The 21,279-nt window shown below is 41.8% G+C and overlaps 1 pseudogene; it reads left to right on the forward strand.

The window, feature by feature from the left end:
• Positions 1–11,298: 11,298 nt before the first annotated feature.
• Positions 11,299–21,279, forward strand: part of LOC118499370 — a 37,973-nt pseudogene continuing 27,992 nt past the window's right edge.

Below are 21,279 nucleotides of genomic sequence, written 5' to 3' on the forward strand. Positions count from 1 at the left end.
CTCATTTCTTGTTGAAAAACAAAATAAATTGGATTTGTGAAACCTGATTTCATCCACTGAAGAAGAATGACTTCACCAAAGGCCAATAGTGAAGGTTTTCAGCATTGGTTACTGGTAAATTTCTCCAAGGAGACAAAAACTCACCAATTTTTGGAAATTTAGTTTCATTAGTAAGAATTTTGTAGGTTGTTCAGGGGATGGCACAAGACTTAGTGCGTCCACATGATTGTTTTGGTTGAGGGCTGAAGTCCCATGGAATGGCTGGGAATCCCTGAGAACTCATTGTAGTCAATGTCCAGTCACTTGGGGAGTGCTTGGCTGAGTGTCTGGAGCCCAGAGGACCAGTTTAACTTGTAGGAATGAGACTCACAATGCTGGGCATGTAAACTGTGCTTGGGAAAATGTCTGGAGTATGACCAGGAAAAATTATTGTGTCCATAATAAAAAAAGAAAACTTCCAGCAAGATTAACGAACATTTATTAAATGGTCACGAATATAATACTGAATCAGCTTTATCAATTGTTGGATTTAATGCTCATAATAATTCCAGTACATTCGAAAACAGTTTTTAGATGACATGCTCTTATTGAGTGAAACTTCCTAAATAGAGAGGAGTGTTGAGAAATCATAGCATATTTTAAATTAGTTACTTTAACCAAATAATTTCAAAAGCAAAATTATAAAAATTCTTTATTAGCAAAATTATTAAATGTAGGATATGTACACATTTTAACATATTTCAAGTGATGTAAAAGTCTTAGTAGAGTGATGGTTCTTACACAATTTTGCTCACTCGAAACATGCTTGCCATAGGTATTTGACCAGTACTTTAGGTTTGGACTCCAATCCCAAGCCAACTCTGGAAATCTGGACAGGACTGGTGCAGGGATTTCTGTGTTTTGGAATGTCTGTTCAGAGTCACCTGGGTTGAATTTTTCTTTTAGATCTCAAGGCCTGGCCAGCTCTATGGTCAGTTCTGAGACTGAAGACTGTTCTAGAGAAAGCCTGCTGGTATTTAGTCTGGTCTGCAGCTCCTGAGATAACTCCAAGGGTACTTTAGAGCAGGGGGTCCCCAACCTCTGCTCTGGGCTGTGGACCAGTACCAGTCCAGGGCTGTTAGGAACCGCGCCACACAGCAGGAAATGAGCTTGAATGTAATGCTCTTGAAGCATCCCCAAACCATACCCACCCATGCCCACCCTGGTCCATGGGAAAATTGTCTTCCATGAAACCGGGCCCTGGTGTCAAAACGGCTGGGGACCACTGCCTTAGAGGACACACTGCATGTTCTTCCAGAGATGACCTGGAGCCAGGCTCCCCCAGCCCCCTTAGGGCTGGATGTGTGACATGAAGGGAGGCGTCTTTACTCCTACCCCCTGGCTTTGCTTCTGGGAGAACAGGAGTAAAGAAATGGCTTTTAAAAAAAAAAATGTTAATGCTTTCCCTTGAGAATACCTTATAAAAATAATGTATTTTATCCTGACAGATAGTGAGTGCCATGCCAACTGTATTTTATAGTAACCTGGCTCCATGCTGCTGCTCAAAATATATGTATTCTGAAATTTGACTGGGAGGGACAGTCCCAGTAATTGCCACAATTGGGTAATGTAATCATGATGATGGAGGTATTTAGAAACTTGGTAGGTTTTATTCCTGGTCCTTACAGTGAGATTATTTGTCATATGATTAGCTCGTCTCCAGTCCTGCAAACTCTGCAGGAAATGATCTGTAAGGGCCAGATATTGTGTTATGTTTAAGGTCATGGAGAAAAACAGTGGCAACCTCCCAAAGAAAAGACAGGTTTGTGAGTGTGGATGTGCTGGGTGAGCAAGGTCACTGTTGACTCCCCCAGGCCAGCCATTACAGGAAACAGAATTATAAGCCTGTCTAACCAGGGGAGAATGGACTTCAGAAGCCTGATTTCTGTATCCCCCTTGATATTTAAAAAACTCCACTCTTGTGCCAGGCATTCAGAGGAGAGTTAAGAAAATTCTAAAAGGAGAAAAATGTTTATTTGTATTAAGCCTTGCTCAGTAATCCACTTACACCATTTACATTAGTTAAAGAAACTTTTCATGTAAACACCATTAATTATGTAGTATAGGAGCCAAATGAAAATGCTAAAAATTTAAAGTAATTGTAGAAGAAATTAGTATAGCTTGAGTGCACATATATTATACAGAGAATGTAGACTTTTATTTTATTAAAGGACGTAGATTTGTGGTTTTCTGTTGTTTGAGGTACTAGGATGGAACCAACAGAAATGACATTTTACAAATGGATACCAAAACCATTAACGTTTAAACCCATACTGGCAATGAAATAACAGTTTTCAAAGGGGCTTTGACTCATACCCCTTCGTACATCTGTCTTGAAAAGACTATGAGAGGAGCTGTGGACTTTCCCAGAAGGTTTGTGGGAACAGGACCATTTTTGTCGACTCCAAAATCAGTGGCCTTCACCATCTGTTCAAGTGACATAACAGAAGATCACTCATGTCCGTGCTAAAGGAAAATGAATGGCCTGCCAGGCACAAAGAGGCGCAGGGACTGAGGCTGTTGAGGAAATACGGCATGGGGGTCTTGTAGCAGCAATGACAGTATACATTTGCATCACCTTTCATAGTATTTCAAGGATTTTTATGTGTATTATTTAATTTGATTCTTCACAATAATTCTGTAAGATAGGTAAGATGTCTTTTTACCAAGCCCATTTTACAGACAAGGAAATCCAAGCACTGGGAGGGAGCTGACAATAAAACAGGGATTGGACAACATTCCCTCTTATCCATATTTTTTCCCACTACCACATACATATTTCTTTTTACATGTAAATGAAAAGAAACATGGTTGCATTCTTAAATATTTTGTGCTATGGGGGATCTTTAAAGAATATTTGAGCACATTTACATCATTTCCTCAGGGAAAGTTTGTTTTACCTAGAAAAGCAGGAAATGGAGTTGAAATGGGAAATGTTTTTCATTTTCATGGATTAAAACCTTCTGTTACGTTCAGTAAGCCTAGATAATGGAGGAGAATAGATTTCTCACAGCATAAAGAGAGGAGAGAGGAGTAAGAAATGCCTCCCTGGTTCTCTGGTTCAGATGCACACCCATCAGGGGAGTCCGGTTCAGACAAAACAGGAGGGCTGGCTTGTCAGTTGGAAAAAGATGCCCCTATCCTCCAGTGTCCCAGCATCCTGTCTGTTCTGCCAAGGTGTCAAAGTTCACACTCACTGCTCAGAAGGATTTTGAAAGATAATTCTTTTCTCTGTTCTGAGCAGTTTAAGGGATATGCCTAAATGTTTTGTTATATTATCTGCTGTGTCTGCACAGCACAACATAAAGGGAAATTATCTTTTATTCATTTATTCAGAATAATGCCTACTGAGTACCTACTGTATGTCACTGCTAGGCACTAGAACTCAGGTTGAACCAAACAGTCATGTCCCTTGTAATGAAACTCACAGTCAAGTGAGGGAGATGAATGTTAATCAAATGATCATATCAAGAGATATTTACTATAGGTCCCTTCCCTAATGAGAGCGAGACTAGTAGCTGAGTAGGCAATTGGAAAATGCAGTTACAGTAGGAAATCATTAACATTTGTATTATACGTGTATATATATTATATAAAATTTTATTTATTATTTAAAACACAGAAATGAACATGTATTTGCCGAATGAGATATGGCCAAGGTGCCTTCTCTCAGGATCAGCCCAGTAACTGAAGCTTCATACCATCTTTCTTGCAGAAAACTCACTCAGAATATCATCAACAATTTCCAGTTTCAGACACTTGAAAGTGGAGGGAAAAGTTAAAGACACTTGTGAAGTAATTTGAATTCATTTAGATTTTTATGATTTTTTTCTCCAGTCTTTCACACTTGTCCTGCCTAATTTAAGTGCTATTCATCCTCCCCCACCAAGCTTTTTCACAGCACTTAACTTAGTTTTCATAGTAATAGCAACTCTCTTTTTATGCTCATATTTAATCAGTTTACATGATATTTAATTAAACTACATAATTATAGTAATCAAGTACAACTACCATAAACAGGTTTGGGCACAAAAACAGCCTCCTCTTCGTAAGGATAGGGCTCTGCTTGTGAGGGTGGAAGTGATGAGGGTGTACATTGGATGGCAGAAGCCACGGCCATTGTTATGCTGTGACCTATCTGTCAATACCTTTTACAAATGGGTTTGAAAACAGCAGTTAATTTCCTGAGGAGCTCAATTAAAAGAGTTTCTATTGTAATTAAAAACTAATAAACATTTCTAAGGAAAAGCAGTAGGTGCCATAAAGGTCTGTAATTGGGGCATGTGACTCAGCCCTGGGGCGTCAGGAAAGGCCTCGCTGAGGACCTGACGGGGCCGAGATCAGAGGCTGATTAGGTCTGTGTTCAGAGGGATCTGGAGAAACCATTTCAGGCTGCAGGAGCAGCAGGGTCGATGCTCTGAGGGCAGAGGGAGTAAGTGTTGAAAATGAGGAACCGAAAGCGGCCAGTGTGGTCAGAGCAAAGATTGGAAGTGTGGGAGGGGGCAGTCCAGGATGAGGCAGAGGGAGGGAGAGGCCAGTTTACAGACTAGCTTTATAGGCTCTGGTAAACCTGAAGGTCTTTGTTCCTATTGACCATCGGAAGCTGCCAGTGGCTACGAAGCAAAGGTCTGCTTATTTGATCTAGAGCAACAGCTAATTTATTGAATTTTGACCCCCAAATCTAATTTGGGCACTTGGATTGTTTATTTTCACAATTTGAACACACCCCAGGTAGTTGAGAAAAAATTTTTTTCTTAACCTCAGCCACCAGAATTTCTCTTAGCAAGGGAACCATCCTTGACTAGGAAAATGTAGGAAAATGCATTCTTCAGCCACTTGTGGGTCATAGTGGTGGATCCAGGATCTGGGATCCGAGGGTAGGTGTCAAGTAATAAAAGAGATTCTAAATACCTGTACAGACAAAGTAGAAGGGAAGAGAAACAAGGAAGGAGGGTATTAGTTTCCTAGAGCTGCCAGCCAAGTATCACAGACTGGGGGCTTAAGATAAGAGACCTTGATTCTCTCACAGTTTTGGAGTCCGAAATGAAGGTGTCAGCAGGGCCATGCTCTCTCTATGAGGTGCTGGGTAGACTCTTTCTTTGCTTCCTCCTAGTTCCGGGTGGTGACTGGCAATCCTTGGCATTGTTTTGCTTATAGCTGCATCAGTCCCTTCTCTACCCCCATGGCCACACCGTTCTCCCTGTGTGTTTCTGTCTGCACCTCTTCTCTTCTTATAAGGACATCAGTCATACTAGATTAGGTCCCAGTCTGATGACTTTATCTTAACTTGATTATATATGCAAAGATCCTATTTCTAAACAAGGTCACTCCATAGATGCTAGGGGCAAGATTTAAATATCTTTTAGGGGGGACATAATTCAACCCCTACTAAGTGTGAATGGAAAGAGGCAAGAAGGATCAGCAGAATTGTGGGAGGTTAAATGGCTAGAGTGGCTACTACTAGCAAGAAATTGTTGGAGATGGGATGGCTGAAAGGCCTGACATGGGTTTTCCAGCACTTTTCTTACGGAGTAAGATGTGACAGCCTGAGTAACATCTTCCCCACCGTACCCATGTACTGGCATCTATCTTTCCAGTGAGAGTTCTGCTACATGTGTTCGCTGGTTCTCTGGTGTCAGAGGTGAGGGGGCAAGGGCCACGTGGAATTACCAAGAAGGATCTTTGGGTCACTGACTTAAAAGGTGTGATCACAGGAAACCTCACAGAGAACAACAGTTCAATGAAGGCTGTGAAGCTTAAAACAAAACAAAAAACAAAAACAAAACCAAAAAAACCCCAGTAATTTTGCGACTGTAAGCACCACCCTGTCCCCTTGCCAGTTAGTGAGAGATATCTTGTACTTTCACAATCTCTGGCTTGTGGTTTGGGTCAACCTTATTTTGGGGGCTACGATGAAAGTTTCAAATTCAATTATTAAAAATCTTCGCCTTTATTCTGTCAGCTTTTTTTGCAAGGGGGGGTACAATGTATGATTTTAGCTAAATTAAGAGTGTTTGCAAGTTTCTTTAAAAAATTCTGTATTCTATATATTTTGCTGTTCCATTTTCTCAATATAAAAATTCCAAGTAGACTACCACTTTGATGGCAGGAGAATGTTCTCTAAGTTCAGTTTTCATTTCCTGTCAATCTCCCTCCTTACTTCATAGAAGACCTTTCTGTTGTGTTTCTCCATCTGAGGCTGAGACGTGGAAGCTCTCCATGCCTTTCCTTCGGGTTTGCACCCCAGCTCTCAGAGTGAAGGAGCCAATTTCCACTGTGAGCCCAGATGTTTGTGTTCAGCGTTATCGCTATTAGCCATCAAGTCTGAGAGTTGTACAAAATTAAACCCGTCCTTGAGGCCTGGAAAGGAAGATGATCTTGGCAATGGTTTGATGTACTCAGAGTGAAATAGCTGAATGTGGGGAGAACTACCATCTCCACGAACTATGACCTTACACAACAACATTTCTGTCCTTCATTTACGTTGGTATTTAACACAAATGTGGTTTTAAAACACATAAAAGCCTCCTTAAACCCTAAGTAACTGGCAAAGGGTTAGGATAATTAATAAAGCAGTTTTTTCCCTTTGTAAACAGCTTGAAGAAAATGAGAAACTTTGTAACTGGCAAAGGCATCATTTGTGGCCAGGGCATCATGCCTCTATGGAAGCTTTCACCCCATGTTGCAGGTACTGCATTACCCTCCTCAGGAGAAATGAAGCCAAAAGCAGAGCAATTATTCAGAGACTGTGAACATAATATGAGGTTACATTTGGATATTCAGGTAAGAAGTCTCCAGGGTCTTCTCTGACTCTGTGAATCCTGCGTGGGTTTTTGGCTGGAGAGGCCAAATGCTCTTCTTTACCATGGAAGCAGTTGGCTAGCCCGCCCATTACCTCACATTCTGCCAGGGAAATTGTGTTCTCTGGCTGCCGGGGGAAGATGGGCCCTCTGGGTGAACCAGCTCTCATTCTCTTCAGCCTTTGCGAGCCAGCCAGTCTTCCCCTTGAACCAAGCCATGTCTGCACAATTCCTGCCGGCTAAACGAAGACGCCTTCTGCAGAGCAAGTGCTCATGCAAGGGCCAGAAACCCCTCGGTGGCCCAGAGAATGCTGGAGGAATGGCCCCTGAGGCTCTGCCTCGGGCCTAGGCCACGTGCCAGTCTCTCTAGTTCTGTGTAGTGTTCTTTCCCGTTGCTCTGTGTCGGGTTCTGTTTCCACAGTTCCTGCTCTGCCCTTGTTAGTCCTCATAGTGACCCTTTGAAAAGTAATTCAGCCATGTAAGAGATGCCAGTCTTCTATGACACCAGCATTTGAACACACCCTAGCTCCAAGACCATTTTTTGACAGCTCTGTACTAACTTTCAATGGTTACCACACATTAAAAAGATTAAAGCAGAGAACACAAATTTCAGCGTGAACGTGCCATATAACTGCCCATGGAGGCTTGTTTCCCTGCAGGCATTAACAAAAAACACATTCTTAAGTTTTAAATATTTCATTTTTTTAATAACAGCGAGTCAAGTTGGCCAGAATTCAGAAGAAATCTCTTGGAATGGTAATAAATATAAAAAGGTTCTTTATAAAATCAAGAATGTTAGCTACTTTCTGGGAACAAGCAGGATAAAAATACTTTGGCAGACAGGAATGTTAGAAAGAAAGTGGGGATCAGTTATTCCCATTAGTCAAAATAATTGGCATAAGCTTGGTGGAATAAGACATCTAAGGAAGAAAACCTCATTATAAGGACAAGGAAACTTTGGCATTGTCTTTTTGTACTGCTGGTGACAAATTTAATTATAGTATAGTCATATTTCTTATTTTGTAATTGTTCATTGGTTAAGGCAGAGAGCATCTTTATGAAGTTTCTCTCTTACCAAGTGTGTGTGTGCAGAAACAGGCACAGCAGAGACATATGTTACGAGCTCCATTCATCTGTGGGAAAGCTTGCAACTCAAGCTTCCACTAGCGTGAGGTCGATGGTCGACATCTATTCACAGTTTTTTTTGCAGCTCTTCCCCCGACCCTGGGTCTAATTCTGTGGCTTCTTGGTTTAGCAGTGGCTTCCTTTCTGATCATCATTGCCTCTCACAGAAGGGCAGATGCTGAGGCAGAAAATCTAACCAAATGAAGTAGTCAGTTCACGTTGCATTGTATTTTCTCTGCCCATCACCTGTTTTAAAAGCTTATCTGATTGTATATTATCTTTCATAGCTTGTTTGGATTCTTTTTTCCTCTTGGTCTGGAGATAGGGAGAGACAGAGACAAAACAGGGAAGTGTTTAAAGTTCTTCTCCATGTAATGTCACCTGTGCTCCTGTAGGCAATTTCCATGCCACATGGTCTCCACTGTCTGTGTGCTGTAACTTGTAACTCGGTGGTAGCTTGACCTTCAGCAGCTGCTGAGCCTCTTAGTTTCTAAGTGGGGGCAGAGGAGACCATTATAAGCAAGGACATAACACGTGGCTTTCCAAACTGCATGAAATACCTCTATTGTGACTAGATGAATTACATATTCATGAAAACTGCGAAACGAAAGACTACTCTGCTCGCCAAGTACTCACCTTGACTGAGCTCAGGGACCAGCAGACAATGCAAAGCTCTGGTGCTCTCATTTATTTGCTCTGCCAGTCAACGTGTGCAGCCTGATTGCAGGCTTCTCCAACATGCCATGAGAGGAGACGCATTTGCAAGGAAAAATGAATTCCATGAGGATTACATTTTTATTTCATATCAGCAAGTATTTATTGGGTGCCCATTGTTCTAACATTATCCTAACAAAATTACAGTATTGTATTATTAGGAAAGGAATTTACTGCTCATAAGGTAAGTCTGAGTTTCTGCAGATATTATGGATTTCCCGTTCCCCATTAAATAGACTATCCGGCTAGTGTAAGCTATCCAGGTATTTTAGTTTAGACTATCCACTAAACCACTCACACCAAGATGATGAGTTTTGATGTTCCTGTTTCTTATTAATTCCTGATTTATTAGCCAAGAATCATGAAAACTCCCCATTTTACAGGTGGGAAAGAAAATGAAGCCAGGAATGTTACATGACTCCCTTTTCCTCCCCCCAGGGAACACTGCTGGTGGCAAAGCCAGGAAGAACATGGCTGTCCCCTGACTCTGAGTTCACACTTAGTCCACCAGAAAACTGCACACATGTGGATTGGACTTCTGTGTCGCAATGGCAGTAACAACAATGGCCAAAAACACTGTGAGATTTCAAACACTGCCTTTGGTTCTGTTCAGAGCTCTCAGGGGCATGGTTCCAGTGCTGGTTGGGTTCACGCACATGCTGACCCTCCTTCCTTCAGCCCGTTCCCTCCACTGCCCTGAGTTCTCTCCAACTCCACACTCCCCACTGGGCTGCTGAGAAGTGAGTTAGTAAATGGCAAGAGCAGTAGTGGTGTGTTACTATTTATTTAGTTATTTATTTATTCACTTATTTATTTTCTAGTGAGGATCTAGCAGAACCAACAATTGTGATCCCTAGAAAGCTGCTAACGAGGTGTACTCTTTGAAACCACATTACCTTCGCAGCCTCTTGAATCCCAGGCTTTCTGACTTTGGCGGAGAGGGCAGCGGCCCTTGGAGGGTGCAGTTCTGCAGTACTACTATAGGACTCTTCTCTCCAGGCTCAGCATAGGCAGGGCTCCTCCTGACCTCTTGATGATTTTGTTACCACCTAATTCCCTGTTAAATCTCTTTCTCTTTAAACTAGCTAGAGTGGTTCTCTGATCCCCGACTGAGTTCTGACTCATGTGCTGTGCAAAGATCACCTGGGAGCCCACTGCACCCTGAGTCAGCCCATGTTCTACCACATCGCATCGCATTTAAGTTACCCTTTCTCCTCATCTGTCTCCTGTGTCTCTCTCCTTGCTACCACTCTCTAGTCCCGCAATTTTCAACCTTTTTCATCTTGTGGCACACATAAACTAATTACTAAAATTCTGTGGCGCACCAAAAAATATATTATATTTTTGCCAATCTGACAAGAAAAAATAGGTATAATTTTGATTCATTCACACCAGATGGCTATTGGTGTGTTGGCTGCTGTCACTTTTTTAATTTGATAACCTAAGGGGAAAGAGGTCAGTGTTCCTGATTAAATAGTCAAATATTGCATGTTTTAAAAATTCTGTGGTGCACCATTGTGCCTGCCATGGCACATCGGTTGGAAATTGCTGCTCTAGTCCACAGAGTATGAGGTTATTCATCTTTTAGCCTTGCTCTTTGTGAGATGAAGCCTGGAACATTATATTCACTTAAGAGATGTTTGCTTGAATAAATGGATGATGACTAAATGCATGGGACCCAATATCCTATGATGCTTAGTTCATGGGAGAATGAAAAACTTGTTGAAAAATGCAATTTTATTTCATACACAAGCCATTAGTGTATTTTATTTAATAAAATGTAGAAAGGCACACACTTTTAGCTTGATATTTATCATTACCTTTTACTTAAACAGTCAAGTGGGATTTGCTGCTCAGCAGTTAAATATTTTGCTGTCCCCGGAAGACTAACAATGTGCATTGATGAATGTAGGCTTTGCCTCTTAGCTCCTGCCTCCTACTCATTACATTTCTTCCTGGGTAAATTCTGAACAGGTGCTACTAGATGCCTCATTAGCTGCACAGGGCTATGGAACTGTGGGTGAGATGATCCCTCCCCAGAAACTAAGCCCTGCATTCTTTAAACACTGCACTGGACTTAAAGTATTGTGATTCTTTCTGTGTTGCCATCAGTGACAGACACTGTCTTAAGGTGCCAAGAGCTTGAATTGATGTTATGTCTTATCTTTCCTCTGATCCTCCCTTCTTGTCATTATTCAGTCTGCTCTCTATCATTTATCTATCAGTTTCATTTCCCCATTAATATTTATTAAGTGCCTACAGGTTGCATGATACTACTAGTAATGCGGTATAACTTTTAAAACAATTTTAAAAGGCTTTCACATCCTTATTTTATTGGTGAGCATAGAGAGATGTAGGAAGTGTGAGCAGAACTTGGACTCAATGGTGCCAATTGACCTGGATTTAGGTTCAGGGTTGTTGTTTTTTTATCCCATATTTTTAATGATATGAAACAAGACTATGAGACACAAACTAGACAATATCAGATCTTTAGGGATTTGCACAGTAAATCAGTATAATACATATACAAAGAAACAAAGGGAATGTCTGGATGAGAGTTTGAATATGCTTCATCTCAATTACAAAAGGTGTTTCTCTTATCAGTGAATGTGTGTAGTGCATGTACACGAAGCGCCCACACGGAGAGAACACATCAGCCTCACCTGGTGATGATGCACCTCTGGCATTAATGGTGCCACTGCAGCAGCGATCAGAGGAGGTCACACACTCAGTGCTCCTGAACTGGTCTGATGACATGTGGGATATTGAGCAACATTTCCAAGTAGGAGAGCAGCCAGGGGAGGAGAGTCAGGATGGAAAAACACCCTAGAAACCAAGTCAAATAGGGACTGATGAAGGGTATAGAGAGGAGAGAAGAGGAAGTGTGAAATAGATATGGTGTGAATCATTTTCTGTGTGACACCAGAGAGCAAAATACTCACACCAGTGGGCAAAATAATAGGGAACTAGAAGAAAACATTTGCTGACAATTATAGGACTCCAAAATAACAGGGGTTACCCTGGAAGGTAATATGCTCTTTGTTGTTGGAAATGTTTAAGAGGATGACCACCTACCAAAACTACGGTGAGGGAGCCTCCCTTCTGGGGAGGTGAGATAGTCATCTAGTTGTCAGACAAGTGCAACCCGGGAGCTGGTTGAGAAGCAGGACTAACCCGAAAGTCTGATTCAGTAGCTCTGGGTAGAATCCAAAGAATCTCTGTTGGGAAACCACTAGACCAGATCGGTGGACTCTGCAGTGGAAGACAGAAGAAAAAGGGTATCTCCTTAATATTTACACTTTAACTAAAAGTAAAAAGAGGAAGTAAGCTTATTAATATTTGAGATCTAGAGAATCAGACAGTCTCATGTCACATTTGAGGTGTCACATATGACCCTGAGGGCAGAGCAGGGGCCCTCCAACGCTGAAGGCTGTGGCAGTATCTTCATTTGTTTACTCACATCAGCATGTTTCCTTAGATTGTTGTCCATTGTGCCCAGCGAAGGAAATTTAAGGACTATATTACACAAGAATTGCAAACAGTAGTATCTTTACTATGTTTTGAATGAAATGGGGAAAAACCATGACGATCTGTTGTGCCACAGAAAGGTTTGTGGATTATCTCTGGTCAAAATAATGAAAGTTAAAGTTGTACATTTTCCTTTTACAAAGGCATGTCTTCTGTTATGCTGACCTCCTGTGATGGTAAGCAGCTGTTGGCAGTAGGACTCTTAGTGGAAATTTCTGAAAAAATTACCATGCTTAACATGTTCCATTTATATAGGGTATTTTATTGGACAAGTATTATTCTATTTTATTTTTTATTTTTGCTTTATTTACTTTTAGAGGGGTAAGGGAGAGAGGAAGAGATGGAGCAAAACATCAATATGTGGTTGTCTCTTGGGCACAGCTCCACTGGGGCATGGCCCACAACCCAGGCATGTGGCCTAGACTGGGAATCGAACTGGTGATCCTTTGGTTTGTAGGCCAGCACCAGCCAGGTGCTGAGCCACTGAGCCACAACAACCAGGGTGATATTGTTCTATTTTAAATGGGTTAAATCATTGACTCTTTACACAGTCTTAGAAGACAGGGACAGTTGAGGAAACTGAGGTACAGAAAGGTTAAAGAGACTTCCCCAAGTTCACTCAGTTAAATTAGTGAAATGATAGAGTTCAGATGAAGACTTTTATCAGTCAACTAAACTAATTTGCTCTTCTGAAATGAGAAATCAGTTGCTTTTTGAAAGAAACTTGTGCTATGGAGAAAGCATTTTGAAAATAATGGCTGAAAATGTTTCCATCATTACTTTTGTTGACAAAGCTGTATAAGTGTGTAAATTTTAAAGGCCATACATCACAAATTTAGAAAATGTAGAATTTCAAAACTGAATTAAAAACAAATTTTCAGTGTATTTTGAACTATTTATTAAATACATGAAAATACAGTAAGTTCCAATTTGTTGGGAAGATCAAATGGTAGAGGAGGAAAAATAGAAATTTACTAGCAAATTTCTACAAAAACATTCACATAATAGGTGGATGAGATTAAAAGATAAGTGTAAGGATTTGTTAAACCAGGCCAGCACTACATCCTTCCTTTCATTGGGACGGACATATTTTTGAGGAGCAGCTTTTTCAGCGTGGCAGTCATTGAAGCTGTGCCAAACTTGCAAATCCTTGCATCACAAAATATTAAACTCAGATTTTTAAAAAATAATGAGTCATATTATATTATTCTTAGTAAAGAAATGTTATCAATGGTGACATCTTTTATTTTTTTTATCCTCACCTGAGAATATGTGTATTGATTTTAGAGAGAGAGGAAGAGGGAGAGAAAGAGAGAGGGTGGGGAGAGAGAGAGAAACATCGATGTGAGCAAAACATCGCTCAGTTGCCTGCTGCGTGCGCCCCAACCTGGGATCCAACCTGCAACCTTTTGGTGTGTGGGGCGATGCTCCAACCAACTGAATCACCTGGCCAGGGCAATGGTGACATCAATGAAAGCAAAAATTCTTTGTTCTTTTTAATAAAATACAATAAAACAAAATTATTTTAAAACATTTTACCTTTATATTATCTTTTAAATGTTTCTTATTTTGTATGCTTTATAATGATTATAATGTATTGATGCCATAGTGTATACACATATAACGTATAAGTAAATATATAAAATAGCACAGTGTGTTCTCAAAGAGTTTACCAAGGTGGGTACACAGATAATCAAGTTCTGAGACCACTGGACTTGATGTCCTTCAAGGTCCATTCCATAGTTGGAGTCTTTGATTCTTAGGTAAATGCTCTACTCCTGTTTGTTGGGTGATAAAACCTAAGTGCTCAAAAGACACTTCCCTCCAAGATAGGCAGCAACTCATTATCCAGCTCACTGCCCAAATCCCATAAAAAGAAAAAAGAACAGGCTTAATAAACACCCACATTTCTGAGTGTATCAGCTTGATTTAAGACTTGGAGCTGTCTGTGTTTTGTACAACCTCTAATGCACTGTTGATGCTCAATAAATAACAAATCATGATATTAATAATTAAGAATTGATGTTACTGCTCCTGTGAAATGATTTGCGGAAGAATTTATTCCCCCACTCTCCCAGAGAGAAAAATGAGAGGTAGAGACAGAGCAACACCTTTTAAGGAGATTTAGTTCCAGCTACTTTGTGTGTCTGTGGGGGTTTCTCCCCCACTCTCTGGTACATCTGCTGAATCACTGAGCGAGATAGACCCAGAACCAGCCTGAGCTGCTTCTCCACAATCCTTTTGTCTTCCCATCTTTAAGTGAGAATATCTAGGGTGTTGAATTGTATAATTTTAAGGTACTTGACAAACATTAATTAACTGGGCGTCCCTCTTTGTTTGATGAGAGTTAGGTCTAGTTGTGAATATGTCTCCAATTATCTGCTCTTTTTTGAGTGTATTATTATCTGAAGTGTGCAGTAGCTGGCTTGCTTGTACATGTACTTTAATAGGCTTTTTAAAATAGGTGGCAACCATGAAAAAAGGAACATGCAGTCATCTTAATTAGAAAACTCAAAGTTGTATAACATTTATGTTTATGCTCTTGTATGTGCATATTCCATGCATCTGCACATGCACACACATCCTTCCTTGTATCTGTAACCACCCTCCCTTTCAAGCTTTGGATTTTGTCACTTGTGATCACTTACATGAACTGGACTCCAATCTTTCTGAGCTAGGGAGATTGTTGAGATTTGCTTTTTAATAGCAAAAATCAGAAAAGCTCTCCAGAAAAGTGAATTAATCCTCCTGCAAAAATGAGTGTAATTAATCACAAGAGAAAACTAGCCATGCATGTCAACAGAGTCCAGAGAATTGGCTGTTATTGATTCACTACCCACCAGGGAGTGCGCCTCCCACCCCACGCAGGCCGACAGGTGACATGCGGGTGGCAGCCGCACCTGACACGGGCAGCGTGGGCCTGGAGACCAGATGGATTACAAACTGTGAGAGATGCTGGGCTTGTGTTTCGGCATGAGCAGCGCACGCTGTTAATTAGGAGCGGAGCTTTGAGCAATGTCTTAAATAATTAGCCAGGGCAGGTATGTGCCTGTGCAGGGGCGGATTATTGATTTTTCTGTTGCTTAGAGAAATTTTCTGTAGTAACAAAGGAACAAAATGTAAATGAATCGACAACTGCAGGATTTACACTTACTATGCATTTCAAAGCAAGCTTCTCAGGAAAGGGCCTACCAAAACCTTCTGCACATATCAGCAGCCTGTAAACCCTGATTCTGATGTCACTTTTAGCCTCATCTCTGTCCTGCTCAGCAGCTTTCAGAGACAGTGTCATACATACAGTAGAAGGAACAAAATTTCATGTCAAACCAAACCAAATTCAAATGCTGCCTTTACCTTTTACTAGCTATGTTATACCCAGCAGACCTTAAAATCCTCATCAGTAAGATAGGAGTCATAGTGTCTGTTATGGGCTGAACTGTGCCCCCTTCCCAGTTCATATGTTTATGTCCTAACCCCTAGTACTTCAGAATGTCATTGTGTTTGGGGACAGGGCTTGAAAAAGTTGATTAAGTTAGCACAAGGCTATTAGGGAAAGATGATTAAGTTAGAATAAGGCTAGTTAGAATACGGCCTAATCCAATCTGACCAGTGTCCTTATAAGAAAAGGAAATTAGACACACAGAAGATACTGCGGGGATGCAAACACACAGAGGGAAGACCATATGAAGAGACAGCAAGAGGGCGGCCATCTGCAAGCCCAGGAGAGAAGCGTGGAACAGATCTTCCCATTATGGCCCTGAGGGGAGACCGGCCCTGCCAGCGCTTTGATCTCGCATTTCCAGCCTCTCAACCTGTGGAGAAATGTGCACCTGTTGCCGAAGCCACCTAGTCTATGATATTCTGTGACCGCAGCCCTACAAACTAAGATAGTACCTGTGAGTCACTGCGCAGATAATTCTTGCATAGAACATGGCATCTATTCTTAATAAATGACTGTTGTTACTGTCAGAAAAATGATCTTCCTCACTGAAGATGCTGTCGTTTCCCAGGATTCCTTAGCCATGACTTTGTGGTATCTGTTTGAAATTGGACTTCAGGCAGTGTGGTTCTTTCCCTTGTGTTCAAGGGAATGTTGCCAACATAACCTTGTCACGGGGCAGCCAGCCAACTCTGCCCAAGTGCCCCCCTTATTCCTGTTCTGGATTCTTCCCTCTGGCTTTTTTCAGTCTTGGCTCAAGGAAACAGTGCCTCAACTGGGAGAGGCTGCTTGAATAGGCAAACCCACCTTCTCCTGCCCGCTCCAGATCTACAAAGGAAGGGTTGTCTGCCAGGGCTAGAGATAACCGAAAAGAGAGAGTGGCACGCTCGTTGTGATACCGGTGGGGTCCTGTATTTCTGCACTTTTTTCATTGACAGGAGAAGGTGTTTGGATACTGATTAGCTCCATATTTTTGTGCAAAGTCAAAGTAGATGTCATCTCAGAAACAAACAAGTGTCTGTGATATTCCCACTCTGAGGTTTGGCTTTGCAGCCAGGTAAATCAGCACAACTGCATGGTCACAGCACTTCCTGCTTCAGTTCCAGACAGAAACTGTTGGTGACTCACAGCTCTCCTGCCGCCACCGGCCTCAGTCCAGCCCCTTGGCTGTCAATGCTCTGTGTGCCACCCACTGCTCCCTTCTTGGGCTGACGAGGGAGGAACTGTCAGAATGACAGCATGGTCCATGAAACCTGGGCTGAGATACAGGGGCTATCTTTAAGATGTTTATAAGGTAAGGGATTGTCCAGGCATGGAATTCAGAAGTTTTCTCTTTCCTCAATGGGTTAGGAAGCTTGTTGTGCATATGCATTAATTTGACCAACATTTACTGCCTGCCTACCAGTTACTGCAAACCACTGAAATGCTCTTTGAGGAGCAGAATAACAATAATAATGTTTTATATCATAGGCAGTGGTCTAGGCCATTTACATATTATAATTATTAACTTTATTGATAATATTTGTGGAATGTCAGCTATGTAACAAAAACTGTGCTAAGCAATTTGCTTATGTTCTTTTAGTAACTTCTTGAGGGAGGTACTGTGAATCCCATTTCACAGATGGGAAAGCTGAATTTCAGAAGATGCTCAAGGTCACATAGCTGGTAAATGCTGCAGTCAGGAGGAAAGCTCAGGCTGTTCTGATCCCAAAGTCAATTCTTTCTTTCTTCTCAAAAGATCGTTGAGAAGGAAACATTAAGTGGTAATTGAGGCTTTTTGTGTCCTGCACTTGGGATCACTTTCAAGAGAAACACTTTTCTTGTAAACAGTGCTAGCTTTATTTAGTTCAGGGGTCTGGTGTGATTTTCAGACTACTGCCCTGGGTGATCAGATCTCCACTTGCAGTCTGCAACCAGCTTTTCATTGACATTTGAGAGCTATTCCTTTGGGTTAAGGCGGTGTGCCTAGTGGGGAGAATGTTTATTCCATTGTCATTGCACCTTCATGTCAGTGTGTTTATCATGTCATATTCTCTTGGGGGTGCTACAGGGTTCATTGCAGTTGATAGGGGGAACCGGGGCCACAGGATACGTGAAGGTATGAGGTGCAGTAGCAGCCAGCGAAGTCCAAGCCTTCCGAGGGCCTGGCTGGTCTGTGTCATTGTGAGCCAGGATTTCCTGAAACTCAAGGCTGCTCTCTTTCCAAATCCATCTCATCTCTAACTGGATGATGGCTTAGATAAAGATGTTAGGAGGTAGGCAAGTTCAGGCTGCTTCGTGAACAAGAAAGAACTCCATTTCTCTGCAATTTACATCTCATCATGGTCATGTTTACCTCCATGTAGCCTGTGTGAATGGAAATATGGTTCTCTCTGGTAAATCCAACTACAATCTAATATTACTAATAACTAATATTTATATCCTGCTGACCATTTACAAAGCACTTTATAGGCATCATTTCATTTGATTATTTCAGCAGTTCTGGTGTGGACAATTTTCTTCTTTTTCCCTCTAAGGGAACTGAGGCTCACACAGTGAAATGATTTGTTCATGGTCACAGAGACAAGCAGTGGCTGCTGTGTGGGGAAGCATTCCTCATCTTTTGGCAAAGCCAGAGGTGCTTGGCCACATCAAGCTGCCCCCTTGACTTCACACTCACTCCCCCTTATAGAAACCCCAAAATGCTAGGCTCCCAAATTATAGACCAGTTTGAATAAACACAAAGGCTGACCTATATACGATCCAACAATCTTCCTGGTTATATACAATCCATCTGAAGCCCCAGTTATAAAAATACTCCCTCTAATTTGGCTCTTGCTGGCGATGACTTTCAAGGATTTGCAATTGGATGAAAGCCAGCTCCGCTGTTGAATGGGTATACTGGATAATGCCGGCTCTCTGGCCCGGTTCCTCAGTCCCTCTTTACTCTGTGTGTGTGTGTGTGTGTGTGTGTGTGTGCGTGCGCGCGCAAGCGTGCATGCGCACGTGCACGCATGCATGCCAGGGGGGTTGCTGTGATTTGGTTTCAGTGGCCAGGCCTGTGGCTTTTTTTTTCCTCCCAGAGACAACCTTGGCTGACAGGTGTGGGAGTGCCTCTGGTTAGACAGCTCTGAGATGTAGCTCACACCCTGGGTCTATGGAATCAGGTGAAGGCACTCTCTGTGGTTCTTTACCTGAGATCACACCTTTGCTTGACTTCCTGCTTTCCCATCCCCATTTCCCTCACCCTCAATCAGTGTCCTCTGGGGGAGCTTCTTTGTTACAACACAGGCACATCAGTCCTTGGCTCCAATTTTGCTTCTAGGGAGGCTGACCTAAGATAAAGAGTATCACAAGTTGTTCCTGAATTTTTTGGTTGCTGAATTTAATGTTTATTTTTATGTCTTTGATTAAGTAGCTTAAATGATTACTAGTTGCTGACCTTAAAGTATTTAAAGTCTCTGGGCCCCTTTTTGCTTCTCTAACATGGGGACAATGACACCTACCTCTGAGGGTCTTGGTAGGGATTTCATGAGATAAGGCAGGTTTAGCACTTAACATAATATTTAGAAGTGGTGTTCAGATATTATTACCTATTCTGATATTTTGTGTGGAAATTCCTGTAGTAGCATTCTGGAAAGCACTGCTGCTAGAATGGGTCAAAGACACAGAAAAATTCTATAACAGGGTAGCCTTGTATCTCTGTTAATTTTATAGACTTAGAGACAAAAGCCATTTACAGCAGCATGTAATCCAAGTGTCTCAGGATTCAGCAGCTGCTGCTTGCAAATGCAATCACATCACATTAAACCCCAAGAGTCAACAGGAGTGAGCAAACCCCCATTTGACTGGCTTCTTGTTGACTCAAGGAAGCCCAGTTTTTTACAGAGTCCCTCTACGGGGTGCTTACATATGTCCACAATTACTCCTCACCACTGTTTGCTGAGCCCACACTTACTGCTCTATGTCCCTTTGTGTCCACAGAGTTGCTGATCCCAGTCTGCCACTCTGCTCCTATCAGTGCTGCCGCTGCGGCTGCTAGTGAGGACGGAGAGTCCCACATCTAATGTCGCTTTATAAAAGGAGTAAAACCACTGCTCCCCAAGGCCTAAGATCATCATTGTTGTTTTTGTGAGATGGGAGGTGTTTTCTTTTTGACTTTTTTGCATCCAGCTGGAATAAGTGTGACAAATCCATGGTTGATGGTAGATTTTTTTCAGCTGCAGATGGTGGCATCAGGACACTACAGTGGGCAGACCCTATTGTATGTGTAGATGCTGGAAACCCACTGCCCCCAGCAAAATGAATGAGGAAGGTCTCCACTGAGCCTCAATGTCAGGGAACCTAACAGCCACCACATCTGATGGTTACCAAATGCTACTTTTTTTTAATAGTGTGTGTTGAGGCATGGGATGGACAGGGTGGAGGTGGAATAAAATAGAGGTAAGGAACCAGGAAAAGTGAAAATGACCCATAATAAGTTCACCAGAGCCAGAAGGGTTCTAGAATTTTAATATATTTTCTTTTTTAAATTTTTAATGTATTTTTTATTTTTAAAACTTTTTTAGAAAAGATTTTATATACTTATTTTGAGAAAAAGGGGAAGGGAGGGACAAAGAGAGGAAAAGAAACATCGATGTGTGAGAGAGATATCAGTTGGTTGCCTCTTGCATGTCTGGAACTGAGGACATGGCCTGAAATCCAGCCATGTGCCCTGACTTGGAATCGAACCTGTGAACTCTTGGTTCACAAGCTGATGATCAGTCCACTGAGCCACACCGGCCTGGGATATATTTTCAATTAACACAGAACCCTTGCTCTTCAGGACAAATGCACACTGTCAATGTCTTTGGTTGGCAATGAGCTCTGGAACCTCCACCACCTATAACCATAATCACCCCACCCCTCTGGATTCCAACCCTGTTGCCTAGACTTATAGCAGAGATAAAATAATTATTATACTATTTAAAACCACAAGTGACTATGGCAGCTTTAGCCTGTAAGAAGTAGCATAATTTCTCTCTGGAGTAAATAAATAGCCTTTTATTTAGCAAAGATGAGGCCCCCAGGGCATGATTTAGAAGGTGGCATTGAAACAAAGAGATAGCTAAGCCAATCAACATAAAAAATAAATGAGAGTTTTCTGGGCAGGAGAGCAGAGAAAGGAGGAGAAAGGAGCAGGAGTGGAAGGGCATCAGCGTGGAAGCCGCAGAGTGGAAGGTCATCAGTCTACAGGAACACCACAGGCCAGACATCACCAGCAGCCACAGCATGTTCAAAGACAGGGATGTCTTGTGTTCTATTTTAAGCTGCTTGCTCTGTGCTGAAAAGTAATCTCCTGAAGCGAGGCCTGTGTGAGGGGTGTTTCCAGGAAATCAAAGCAAAGAGGCTGTGTTCTAAATTTTAGTAAATAAACTGCAGAGTGAATAGAACAGCCCTGTGATGGGCTAGGGAGAGAGACTGAGAACCTTATTACTAAAAGGAGAAATCAGAGGGAGAGCCTTTGGGGATTCATGGAAGTATAACTTTTTGCCCTTTAAGGAGCTTCCTCAGATCCCAAATGAGTGAGTGGGTGAAAATGGTTAAGTAGGAGGAAAGGGTGCATAACTGATAGAGAGAAAAAGCAAGACCTGTGGGATGTAATCATAAAACAAC

The sequence above is a fragment of the Phyllostomus discolor genome, chromosome 3, assembly GCF_004126475.2.
Source record: "Phyllostomus discolor isolate MPI-MPIP mPhyDis1 chromosome 3, mPhyDis1.pri.v3, whole genome shotgun sequence".
Taxonomy (NCBI): Eukaryota; Metazoa; Chordata; class Mammalia; order Chiroptera; family Phyllostomidae; genus Phyllostomus; species Phyllostomus discolor.